The following is a 14,440-nucleotide window of genomic DNA, read 5'->3' as shown; positions in this document are numbered from 1 at the left end:
GCAAGTGTAATCAAAGGGATGCTTTGAAGGGGTACTAAGATCTATCACAAGGATCATCAAATCATTTGTGAATCCATTGTTAAGATCATAGACAAGTCCAGAAATTGGATCAAAGTAGCAACTGTTTACTTTTCATCCCAGAAAGATGCAGTTCGATTGTTGCTGTCAAGTCTATGAAACAAACAATGATAGAAACACAAATAAAATGACTAAAAAAATCTCCCCAGCGGAGTCGCCAATTTGTTGTGGGGAAAAATTCCTATGCAGGACGATCCTATCCACCTAAGGTGTGACAGTGCCTTAGCAACAAACAGAGACAGCTATTCTGGTTTCTTCCTTTACGAAATGTGAAAGAAGAGAGATCAATAGACTTACCGGTGTCTTCCGTTTGTCCCTCGATCCGGTCTCTCTTCTCTTTGGGAGTTCACAGCTACTTGCCTTCTTGCTTATCCAGCTTCAACGGGTTCCTGCAAGATCACAAGAGAACAGCTACTTGCGACAAGAGAACAGCTACTTGCGACAAGAGAAGAACATTACACAAAGACAGATATTCACATTCATAACTAGTTTAGGATTAGAAATAAACTAAACATACTAATGCATTCATACATCAAAAATACATCAGCATATAGGAGAAACCAAGATAGCTTTATTGATGAATAACAAGGTTCAAGAAGAGATACAACCCAGAGGGCTCCAATCCAGCATCTTCTTCCCAGCAAATGGAATTCGTATCTTCACCCCTTTCAAAGCATTAAGCACCCAATGATTCCAGTCTCAAACCAACAGCAATTCTTTGCAATAAAAAAATTCCAGCCTCTAGATCTCATGGAGGAGAGATCCATATATAGATGTTTGGAGAGAGGATGAGTCAGCTTGAGATCTGACTAGTGTCCTCTCCCTCTGTCAGTTCTTGAGTCCACTTGGAGGTTCTTGCTTCCACTTGGAGATTTGGAACCTCTTACTCATCACCAGTCGAATTCCCTGAGGCAAGTGTCATTTTGGAAGCTTCCTGGGTTTTGACACCTTGAGAAATGAGCCTGCCACATGTCCATTCTCGTTCAGCGCAGGTAGACAGTGTTCCAGTTGACATTCAACGTAGGTAGCTAGTGTTGGCTTTGACATTCAGCGCAAACAGCTAGTGTGGCCACTGAAATGATCCTGAATTGACTTGTTTTTGAGCAGTTTCAGGTGGAGAACTTCTGTGAATTGCTGTGGTTTGTTAGCCTTGTTCCTCTAGGGGTAGGAACAACATGTTTAGGGACTTTGGATCCCTTAGATTATGGACATCTCATGCTCAATGCTGTAAGGCACAAAAAGGAACAGACTCCCCTTAGCACCGCAACATCACAGCAAGGGGAAAAGAGACAAAGGCTCGATCCTTTCTCAGAGGAGGAGATGCCTTTTGGTCAAACACAGATGGGTCCCCCCAGCATAGAGGTATCAGCTAGCTCATTACAGCAAGAGTAGCAAAGAACACTTGGAGGAGAGGTCAGCTCCTCAGAGCAACAAAGAAAGGGTGAGTCTAGCATAAAGAAACAATTCATAGACATCAAGACCAGAAATGAGCCATTGAGGTTACAACTATACAACCACTTGTTGAAAATGGCTCCTACAAACTAGCAGAGGTTGATGTCTGCATATGATGTGCAAGAGGGCAAAATGATAATGAGCCATTTCAAGCCCACAGCGCTGCAGCCACAGTCTGCAACTGATTATATAAGAACAAACTTGGAAATCTTGTCCAAGGAAATCCACCCAATGGATCAAATTGAATTGCATAAACAGACGGGTGAGATGGTGTATGCTACCCTAGCAGATAATACATTGGTAAATTATAGATTGCAGAATTCTTTGAATAATACCACTGCACAATTGGAGTTAGAAAAGGCATCCTCCCAGGCTAAAGACAACAAGATCAGGTCTCTGGAGGAAATAATTATAGAGCTCGAGCATGACCCAAAGGATCCCAAAGCTGTGCAAGCACTGCTAAAAGAAAGAGATGCAGACATTGCAACTCTAAGGAAGATGATAAAGATCCCAGCAACTCTTCACCCTCAAACAGAAGAGGTTGCTCAGCAGAGGAAGGACTAGGATGCTGCAACATTGCTGGTAACATTGCACAAACAGTTGGTGCAGACTGAAGAAAAATTAGTAGAGACAGAGGCTGCATTGCAGGCAGCCCTATAGCAGAAAGAAGGAGGCCAAACATCTCATCTCCCTCCACAAGTAATCAACGTTGAGGAACCCCCTCAAATTGTCATTCCTCCTACAGAGCCGACAGTTGAGACAGCTCCATCAACATCAACACCAACACCAACATCAGAGCAGGCTCCAAGCCTTGATATGCAGAAGTTGATGAATGAAATTAAAGTCCTAGAAGCCCAGATGGCAGAGCTGAATGAAGCCAAGGCAAAATTAGCCACACTCAATGAGAAACATGATAAATCTAAGCAACAGGTGGCAGAAAAGACAAGGGAAGTAAGAACCTTGGAAAGAAAAATCAAAGAGCTAGAGAAAGACATGGCCATGGGCAAAGCAATAACGGAGCTCAAGAAAATAATATGGGAAAAGATTGGTCAATCAATCATAGACCAATGGCAATATATAGAGACCATCCATGAGCAAATGGATTTGCTGGGCAAGGCTTATACAGAAAATCAAAAAGCCAGAGCTGCTCTAGGAAGTATGCCAGATATAGCTACTAGAATGATCAATGTGTTGAACAACAGAACTGGCATACAGTTAGCAAACTTGGGTATCAGAGATAGAACTGATACAATTTTGATGATCAAAAGGGTACTCACCCTCAGAAACTATGTTCAGGCTCTAGAAAGAAAGTGTCAGGATATTCAAGCAGAGGTAAATGCTTTTGGTGCCAAGATCACGGCATTATATGACAGGGGACTCCCCATGTTACTAAACAGCGCAGGAAGGCTATCTTCGCATGAGAAATATGCAAAAAGAGTCAACAACTACATCACAGATCAGTTGACTCCCTCATCTAGCACTTCGGAAGAAACTGGGCTGCCCACAGGACAAGAGCTGTATGATAAACTAGAAAATATGTTTTATATAGAACATGAAATCAATCATCTGTTGATAGCCCCCCCTAATTACTACAAATATACAGATGCAGATGAGACACTCCATAAAATACAAAGGCATCAGTTGCCCACTGATCAATGGTGGACAGATATGATAAGGATTTTGCTGTGATTTGATAAAATAAATTAATCAAATGCGTTTTACAGCAAGCAGAGAATGAATAAAGAAGTCACAGATCAGCAGCCACAAGTCAACGATTGCAGGTTGGCATCCCAAAGGCATCAGGGCCTCAACGTGTCATCTACAGCAGCCGTCGTCAGCAGAAGCCATCCAAGAATTAACGCAGCCGGCCCTTGGGCCCAAAAGTCATCATCAACTGACAAACAGCAAACAACTGTTATATGCCTTTACTACAGGCTTTTATTTTTGTAATAACTTCACTGTACAAAGTTGGTAGAGACAGTTATTGCTCAATAACTTTCGTTCTAGATATTTTACTTGATATTTTTGTATAAAATCTCCCCCACGCAGTTGATTCAAGGGTTGTTGTTTCTTGTTAAAAAAGGAGAACTCGGCTGTAATCTCTGGAGGAATAATACAAAGAAAGCTTGGAGTTTACAGAAATTTGGTCTTACTGATGCATGCTATCTTGGAACCATTGAATGCTACAGGATTCTAGTGCTATGGCTTAATATAATAAGTTTTCTCTATCTCTGTTCATGTTTTATTATCTGTTTAACTCATATCTCTCATATGTTGTTCTAAATTTAGGAAGAAAGAAAAAGAATAGCTCAGGATTTGTCCATGGAGACACCCTGATTTCAATCTTTCTTTACTATATATGTTTTCTACAGGCTCAGCCGTTTTATTGGAATTCTTAAATGCTCCAATAAACCCTAGGTCTTTCGCAGTTCCTATTTAGTAATTCATGTATGCTACTAAGTAGAAATTTGCTGCTCAAATTGTTACCACACTGTCTGTAATCCCATCTCCCACTGTTTCACTCATTAATCAGAAATTATATTAAGAATAGTCATCTAGCCTTGCAGTAAAACTTTCTCCATCACAGGTACCAGGACTGCCTCAGATTTCTGACTCCAAATGCCCAATGGACTAACATCTTCCAAACATTCATGCCCTTCTCACAACAACAGTTCACAACCAAAACTTCAAACAAAAAACTGAAACTTAAAACTAGCCTAAAATCTTCACAAAACAGAGCTAAAACTTAAAGAGAGAGCCCTCTCTGATTATAGGTAGGCTAGGACCTATAATCCAAAGCTTGGTTAGTGGTTACCCCGGCCAAATTCCCTTGGGAGTCATAGGGAACAACCTGGGTGATAACACCCTCAACTTTAATGTTTGACAATGCATCTTACTTTTCTGGAAATACCATGGTAGAATTTTCTCTTAAGAGAGGTTTCAAGTTAAAATATTCAGCTAATTATTATCCTCAAGGTAATGGATTAGCAGAATCAACAAACAAAAACCTCATCAGAATTATCAAAAGAATTGTTGATCAAAATCACATGAATTGGCATAAAGCATTAACATTGCTCTATGGGCAGACATGATTACTCAGAAAACCTCGATTGGTTCTTCTCCTTTTTCTTTAGTTTATGGAAAAGAAGTTGTTATTCCCACAAATGTAGCAATCCCATCTCTTGCCCTAGTACAATTTATCAATGAAATCCCTTCATCTTCTCTCCATGCTAGACAATTTCAAATTCTCAAACTCAAAGAAGAAAGAGAAAAGGCTAAAGCAACCCACTTCCATCATCAACAATTAGTCAAAGCTTCTTTTGATGCAACTTATTCCAGTCAAAAATCCCTTGAAGTAGGTGACTTAGTTTTGAAATGGTACAAGGCACATGAGGAAAAAGGTAGACATACCAAATTCCAAAAACTATGGCTTGGCCCTTTTCAAATTATTGAAAAAATTGTACAATCAATGTTTCTTTTACAAGACTTGTCTAGTAGGAAAGATTCTTTGCCCATTAATGGGAAAATATTGAAAATGTACTTTTCTTAGGAGATAACCTCTTCCAATTTTGTAATATATTTCTTTTTAGGAAAATAATGGTTAACTAGTATTTACTTTTGGCTTTTCAAAATAAGCCTTTGATAACATTTCTGATTTTTCACTTTTATAAGAAAATAGGAGTTAAAAGGAACAATTAGGACATTTGAGTAATAGAATAAACTTCATCTCTTTGAAAAAGCTTGATCTTGCTTAAAAAAAATTATTTTACAAAAAAAATCGTATCTTTATAAGATATGAAGGATTTTTTTATCAGTCAAGAAAATAATATTGAACCTAGCAAGGACTTCCTGCAGATCAATATCTTAAAAACTCTATCATTATCACCCAAAACCATTAGAAAGGCCAATGGCCCTCCCCATCTATTAAAATTTTCCTTTTTCAGAGTGTAATTCTAAAATATAAAAAAAGTTAAAAGATAAAGTGTCTCATTACGAGCTTGTTTACCATGTTCATAGGGAAGTAATTGAAACTGATATTACCAATACTACATATCAGGGTAATAGCTAATGATCTTCTTGATCAGAAGACAAGGGGTCTCATCAAGAGCCAACTTGTTCATTTTATTTACAACTGGCGAATGGCATTGTCATTAGTAGGTTACCACGCCTAGACAATGTCTTTTAAGGAAAAAGATTACACTCAAAATGTAAAAAAAATAAAAATGGGACAAAGTCCAAGAGAGATTCAATTCAAACGAATATCATTTTGAAATCTGAAAATTCATATAGGTGGGATAATGGATCATTGTTGGTTAAAAGGTAACCTTGTTGAGGCTATGAATTCCTGCCAGCAGTAGAGGCTCTATCTGTGATAAATGAGTAAAAAACCAAAAAACTAATCTACAGGAGGCACCTACTATATTATTTTAAACCTTATTATTGATTGATGCTAACATTTATATTTGTATCATTACAAGGATGAATTAATTAAGCAGATGGGCCTAAGCAAGTAATGGTGGTTCAAGAGAAATATTGTTTACCTTATAACTCATGAAACCACTATTCTTATAGCTCCAATTACTTTGAAAGTTTTTAGAAATTTAAGAAAATTACTCAGAGATAACTGGTTCTCCCTAGTGAATTGCCAATTATTGTACTACAGAACAACCCCCCCATTATTAACTAACAATAGTTGGCATTTGAGTTATAATTGGGGACCCTTTTAAAATTTTTAATCCTAGGATAATAATGCCTAACTATAAAGAAAAACTTATCAAAACCTTTCAAAATGAGCTAAGGAGGAAACCTATATCGCAAATCGCATATTGCGCTTTTCCACATCACTATTTTATAAAACCTTTACGAAATAGCGATATGCAAAAATATCTCCCGCTGTGATAAACTCATCTTGCCATTATGTAATCGCATTTCGCAATTCACAAAAAACATGAACATGCCTTAGGACAAATGTTAACGATTTTTCGAAATGCGATATTGCAATTTTTGCAATCACATTTTGTTCGATATATATGATAAGCGTTATACGATACCACTTTAAAGACCACAATCTATGATTAAGGAGGTAAAGCATGTGAAATAATTGCATTTTAAATAATAAGAAGAAATGATTTGTGTTGACTTATGGGGGCCTAACCCAGGTTCAACGTTAGTTAGCCAAACAAATCCCTACACTATTGGCCCTTTCAGCATCATCCTGCGGAGCATGGATTGAAGTCTCACCCGAAGCAGTATGGGGGGAAGCTGGAACCAAGCTTTTGCACACTTGAGATGGTTATGATGTTAGTTTATTCCAACTATACCTGCCTTCGTGCTCTGTTCCACTCTTTAGTACCTTCGCGAAGTGTTACAATTAGCTTTCATGCAACCATAACCAGGGGATGAGATGCTTTCACGCTGCTAGGGCAGCGAACTGTGATATTTCCAAACTATGCTAAATATATTACTTATCTTATTAACAGATATTAGTTAGCTTCGCATAAATAAATTTTCTTACTTTCTTTCACTTAACCAATACAATTATACACATTTGCGCATCATATAAGCATTAGAAGTGAAATTCATACCCGATATAATAGATGCATGAACAGGAAATTAATATGCAGAAATGATAGAAAACTTCTCTTTGTTAATGCTCCCAAATGATTATAGACTCGACTCACCCTACGCACTCAGCTGCAGACTACTAGGCCTCTGTGCACTTAGCTACAGAGCCTCTACCTATGCTACGATCCAAAACTTAGACTTTTACTTAGGGCTTTCTCTCATACATCATATCTTCTTCCTTGATTCCATTTTTATGCTACCAAACTACTTAGAGCTTAGCTCTATTTATACAATGCCATGGTCCACGGACCATGGGTAGATAATTTACAGCCGAAAATATATTATCAAAATAAGGGTGGACAATCGTATGACTATTTAACAATTACGCACTTCACACCCATAAAATGCAGAGTTTTTACAATGGAATTACAAAATTAGACCAGAATCTGGGCTCTAAGCCCCAAAACTGCCCTTGGGGGATCCTGCCCCCAACAGAAACATCGTGACTCTCTCTCGAGTAACTCTGCAAGTGTGGAGATCTTAGCGCAAAGACCCCCGAGCTTTGTTTGGATCGCTGCAAGTTCAACATCGCACTGAGCGGCTACCTCCTGAACCTCCTCCACATGTTGTTCGGTGACTGCTGCTATTGAACTACTGCCGTGAATCCTTTCTTGAGTTGCTTGCATATGCGTGAGCTTTGCCTCAATGGAGGTTGTAATTGGATAAGCCTTTTCAATCCATCGCTATAGGCATGCTTTCAAGACTGACTCCTTATGCCAAGTGACATCCACCTGTTCCTTGAGCACCTTTGCCTGCTGCATCAGTGCAAGCTTTTGTGTAAGGAAAACTATATGTGCGGTCCCTTTTACCACATCGTATTTCTGTTGTAGCTCGCATGCTTCTGTCTCTAGGTGCTCCACATTCGGGTCCTCCTGCAGGGTGCTGAGGACCTCGAATGACTGTTCAAACAAGTTCATGCAGTCTGTCACTGCACTATCAACCGCCACCATTGTTGTTGTGACAATGGTGGTACACTGTTCTCTGACCTCTGGCGGAGTGGAAGGTTGAGCCTTCAACTGTAGTTTTGTTATTTGAAGGTTCAACTCTAGCTAAACCCTGGGCATTTTTGCTCTTGCTTCATGCACCCCTATGGCTAACTTACAGACACACGCCTCCACTGGTTCCTCTACTTGAATGGCCAACTCTGGGACCATTTGGGAGGCTTCCTCCACAACCTACATTATCTGTTTGTTCTGCTCCACTCCCTCGTTATGTTGCAGGCTCAGCTGCTCAATGTTGATGCGTTTCTCGCTCATTACCTGTAGAGCGTGACTCTCCGTGGCTCGGAGTTCTGCAGTGGCTCCATCCTGCAATAGATAGAGCGTCTCCTAAGGGAGCACAACCATGTTTAATTTGACCCCTTTCAAACTGCTGACCATAGGCCTGTCGGCCTGATTCTCATAATGAGTGCTCCATCTAGTAGCACTATTATGTTGGTCACCTTGGCACGCAACATTTCCTCGGTAGCTGAAGTTCTGGCTATGAGGCTGGTGGACACTATGCCAGCCTGTAGAATGCGCACTTGCAACTCCTGTATTTCTATCCGGAGAGCCCCCAATGCCGACTGGTGTTGTTCCTCAAACTTCTAGAGGGCCTCCATGGTGACATCCCTCACCGTTTCGTCGATATCATGTAATTCCCCTTCAGTGAGGGTGATAGGGTTGAAAGATGTCTTCAAGGCCTTTGTTTTCTTTTGTGGCCCTACCTACTCTCGTGGTCGTAGATGTTTAAGCTGGGTGGACGTTGCATGTGGGTTCAAGCCACCTTGTTTTGTGTTTATCTCTGGTTTGGGTGAAGGTGACTTCTGTCCTTTGCACTCCTCGTTTGTCATTTTCTTTTGCTTTGCCAACGTCGCAATGCCGCGTGCCACTTGGGCCTTAGCTGCTGCTTCTTCTTTCCTACCCTTTTCTGCCAGCTGTGCCATCTGAAGTTTTGTCTCTTCCCTCTTCTGCTACGCAGCAGAATTCTCTGCTTCCACTGCGGAGTCAGCTGGAGCATGCCACTCCGGTGGCCAAGACTCAAGGACTGTGAATATGACATCATCAGTCACCAAGTACGATAAATCATGCCACGTCTTTGTAGGTTCCTTCCATGCCCTGATGAAGACATGGTGGAAATCGGCTTTGAAGTCCGCAAAGCTCTAAAAAATGTTTTAAACTATGGGTGATAACCACGGCTTGCGATTGATCCCCATATGCATGTTCATTTCCATTAGAACCCAACATATATTACTTTCTCTAATATGATGTGTGTCCTTGGTCACCCACGTCGATGCGTACTTTACTGACTCAGGAAGGTTCGGTGTGACTGAAGGGAACTGACTATCTTTGGGCAGCTCCCACGCCACCAATATGATCAACAATAGGAGCCATGCATAATGAAACATTTTTCCGTGCTCCTGTGCCTCGCAACAGTTCGCAAGGAACTGACGCATAGATAGTTCACCCAGTTGAGTTGGACCCCTTCTACACATTGCACCGCTAGTGCAACCACAGGCATAGGCACCTCATCTGTTCGACACTTCCACATCACCTTCCCTGCCAATATCTGTATTGTGACCTTGATTGCAGGGTTGATGACGCTGGAGATGGCATACCCTCACTTCTTCTTCTCCAACTTAAACTTCTTTTTCATGGCCTCCATGAGGGCCAACTCGCCACCTTTTCCCTCTGAAATGGTTGCTGGATCCTCTATTGAGTAAGGGAGCCGTGTAATTCGGTGAATAAGATGGTCTATGATGTTGATGGGATCTTCCAGCCATGAGCACCCATCATGCACTAAGAAGAGTAGCTGCTTGATGATGAAAATGGTCACTAGGGTGCGATGGTAATGCGGCACCTAGAGCATGTTTAGCAACCCTACTTTCTCAGCACCTCTGAGCCATTTGCGTGGGTCCAACTCAATCATTCTAGCCGGTGCATCTATCTTCTAGTGCATTAGCTTCGTAGTTGCTAAATGCGGGAACTTCTCGTCATCTACGAGGTTCCAATATTTAAATTTCAACATGGGAACGCATCGCAAGTGTGCTCCCTCAAACACAATATTGTCTGGGAGCAGCAGAGTTTGCAGAGAGCTCTTGCTCTCATCTATATCCTTGGGCACCCTAGCTTTACCCTTGCATGGAGGAACATATTCCGGCAGCCTGGTGATAGGGTCCACACTCTGGGTTTCAACGTCCATCTCTACATCCTCCTCTTGCACCAAGATTTCTTCAAACTCTTCCTCCTCATCAACCTCCAGATTAATGGCCTTTCCCTTTTCCTCCAATGTGAGCTTGGTCCTTAGTCGATTTCAGGGTGAGAAGCACACCGGTATCATGGCCTGGTTATCCTTCTTAGGTCTCAGTGGTTGTAGTGATTTAGGGACATCAATGATTATTCCAGCGCTCTTTGGGGCTTCCACTTCCGCAATTTCTTACGCGGCTTCTTCGGCTGTCACTACTCCTGTGGCCATGGCTTCTTCGGGTGCTGACATAGTGCTATTCCACAGTTATTTCAATGTCTTTGGTAGCTTCTCAAACAACGAATTCACTTTCAGAGTCTCGAATAAGTCTCGGTTCATGAATACTTGAGCACGCAACAACTTACTTCTCAAAATGCCAAATGTTGTTTGTTGGACAGCCACTTGTAATTTATAGTACCTTTTGAATTTGAATTCGACCATTCCCCCCATATTCAGTCCATTAATGCTAGACTGACGGTAGATTTTCAAGAATCTAACCCATAAAGTTTGCCTTCAATGCATGCTGCCTGCTCCATTTGGCCTCAAACCAAGCATCAAATCGTGAATAGTTACTTTAACGGTCACTTTTCATCCGATATGTACACCAGTGCAGCTCTCTTTGCGCTATCCTAGACCCTGTGACACTTCGCTACTGCGCGTAGTCCTCACATTGCGTAGTTCCTGGATAGAGTAGTTTATAGTCCCGCGCCTTCTTTCAGCTCCCTGTAGTGCTAAGACTATGCTTTTGTCAGCTAGTCAGATGGTCAAGCCACCTTTGTATGGCTTCAAACAACTGCCATTCACTTTTCCTGGGAAGGGATCTCCATTTAACTTAACCAGTTGGACCGCGCCACCATTTGTAATCTCCTTACTAACATATGGTGCTAGCCAATGCATTCTGAGTTTCACTAGAAATTTATCAAACTTACTATCATACAACAGCACCAAGTTATTCACCTTAAAGGTGCGTGGCTTAATATGTCGATCGTGCCATGCCTTTTCACGCTACTTTTGGACTTGCTGGTGATATCCAGCCAAAAATAATTTTTCTTCGAGCTCATCCAGTTGTGCGAGCCTCTCTTCTAGGGCTTCATGATCCGTCATATCTATGATTGTTGCTATGCATAGACTAGGCATGATATGCTCCATAGGAATTACGGCTTCAACTCCATAGAAAATCCTAAAAGGTGTCTGTCCCATCAGTTTCTTACATATCGTTTGATAAGCCCATAACACTGTAGGTATGTGTAGGTCCCAATCACTTCACTGCACATCGTATACCTTGGTCAGCATGTTTTCAAGCACTTTGTTGAATTCCTCCACTATCCCATTAGCCTGTGGGTGATACGATGTGCTATTCTAGTGATACACCTGAAATTCCTCCATTAGCGCGCTGATCATTTCATTCAGGAAGTGTGTACCGTGATCACTCATAAAGATCTTCAGACATCTAAATCACGTCAGTACATGTTCAAACAAAAACTTTGTGATAGTCATGCCCATGCAATCCTTCACTGGCTACACTTCTACCCAACGAGTAAAGTACTCCATCGTAGTGATAATATACCTCGCGCCTGTCTCTCCTTGAGGTTTGATGGGTCCTACAAAATCTATTGCCAATTTTTCGAAAGGTTTCAATGCCATTTGTGGATTCAAAGGTGTTTCATCCCTCAATGATGGCCTGCCTGTTCTTTGACATACATCACATGCCTTGCAATATGATTTTGAATCCTAATGAAGGGTTGGCCACCACAACCCTGCACATAGAATCTTTTTGCGTGGTTGCTCTCCCTACGTAATATCCTCCCTCAACACCCCCATGACAATCCATGAGGATGTTGCTTCGTTCAAATTCAGGTACATACCTTCGCAGTATTTCATCATTCCCCATCTTATATAGATGCCCATCAATGACAGAGAAATATGCCACATGCACCACTAATTCCTTCTCTTGCTAGATAGAGTATCCTTCTAGTGCATTTCCCGTTGTTAGAAAGTGTATTATATATTCAAAATGTCCATCCACTACGTGCATAGCAAAGAGCTGTGCATCAAGTAATCCTTCCTCCAAACTAGTAGGTTCCTCCCTTCTCTCGAGGCGCGACAAGTGATCTGGTCCCGAGTTCAATTGTCTAGGCTTCACAACAACTTCAAAATCGTATTATTGGAACAATAAAAGCCATCTACAGATGCTTCCCCCCAACACAGGCTTATTGACCAGGTATTTTAGTGCGGAGTGCACGTGCATCTGCACAGGTTGGGGCTCTTCTCCATAGGCCTATGTCCACTTGGCCAGATGCAAGCACATATCATCTTGTCCATCATACTTGTCTGTTAGTCACATATTAGGCTTCCCAAATCATACTCTCATCATTCTCCTGCATTTGCGCCAATCTTCAAAGCTTCCTTTCTGCGTACCCCACCATCTTGCGGGTGTAGCGTGTAGTTCCCAGTCCAAGGCCTGGAAACATTGTTTTTCTGGAACATTCCATTCAAATGCATCCAAGAATACATTGACCTCATTCATTCCATCATAAGTAGGTAGATCTCTTGCTTCTGTCAACACGCAGTGCAGCGACTGGGTCATCATATTGCAATTCAATGTCGTTACTTCGTGTAACCAATTTTGCCATCATTCTATGTCTTTGTCGGAATCCTAAGTGTAGGAACTCTCGTTCTCCCATGTGATCCATCCATTCATGGTGGGATTCACCCAGTCTTGGTTTCGTGCTATTATCTTATAAATACAGTCCAAATCATCATCACTCTCATAGTGGCAGACTGGTTCCGTATAGCGTGATCCTTTAGCAAGGTCCAAGGGTATAATTACATGTAGTGATTTCTTCTCAAAGATAATTTTTTGCTTCTTCATATTAATTACCTCATTCATATCAGTGGTCCAGTCAATTCCTAGGAGCATGGGGTAGGGATTGTTTTCATCAACAATATTTATGACTTCAAAATCTCCCGGCGTGCTTGCTCCTTCAATATCCATAGTTATTCCTTGCAACCGCCCCATGGGTATTATTTTCTGTTGATTCGCGATCCTTAGCTGAATCGGAGACCATTGCAGCATATGTCTCCTAATTCTCTCCCATGTATGTTTTGGTAGAAAATTCACATTTGATGCCAAGTCTAGGATGACTTGATCCATTTCGTATTCTCCGATCTGCGCAGTGAGTCTCATTTCTCATCTTGTCCTTCTCTTATGCTTTTCGATCTTGCGAACTACGTGTGGTTCACCTGGCATGGTCCCAACACATCTATTGATGATCTCCTGTAACCCTTTGATAGCCTTACTATTGTGCAGTAACTTCATACAGGTTTCCAGGAAAGTTGTGAACATATATGGGTCCATCTCTGTCTCCGATTTATCTTTGCTTCCTGAAGTGGAGGATTCAACGAAGCTCTTCTTAGCTTCCATGAAGGTTTCCTGAACATGCTCCAAATCAAACTAGGCTTCTTTCATCAGGGCTTTATGAATCAAAGTACCATCTTATGGTTGTTTCCCCTTGTCATCTCTTATCGTGATTCCACTTTGGAGCACTATGTTTACATTCGGATCTTCCTCACGTGGCTCAGACCTCATCATCTGTAGGTTCTAGGTCGAGGGAGGTGGTAGCACTCCTTTGTCATTTATCCTAGCTATTAGTGTAGGACAATCTTCTATCTCATGATGAAACAACATGCAATACTTGCACGATGGGTGCGTTGGATTAGTGCAATTGTGGGCATAGTGTCCTGGCCCTTCGCAATTGTAGTAAATCAACTGTGTGTGACCTCTACCAGGTCCTCCTCCACCTCGGCCTCGTCCACACCCCTGAAATCCTATCCACACCATTCCTCCATTCTGGTCAAGGGGTTGTGTTTCATCCTGAACTATGTAGGTGGGAATCCTATCCATCATCAATTCATAGCTTCTGCAAGTACACTCTTCATGTCCCACTGACGTACAAAAGTTGCAAAAAAGTTGTTGCGAAGTTTGTATATACTTATGTCACAGGTGGTAGTTATTCATGGCATATTTTCTAGCTATTTGACAAATTATGCACCACAAAGCAGT

This window comes from Pinus tabuliformis, chromosome 5_2 (assembly GCF_031772625.1).
Source record: "Pinus tabuliformis cultivar Carrire ecotype Pingquan chromosome 5_2, CPIR1, whole genome shotgun sequence".
Lineage (NCBI taxonomy): Eukaryota > Viridiplantae > Streptophyta > Pinopsida > Pinales > Pinaceae > Pinus > Pinus tabuliformis.
The sequence above is the reverse complement of the archived record's forward strand: the minus strand, read 5'-3'. Positions refer to the sequence as shown.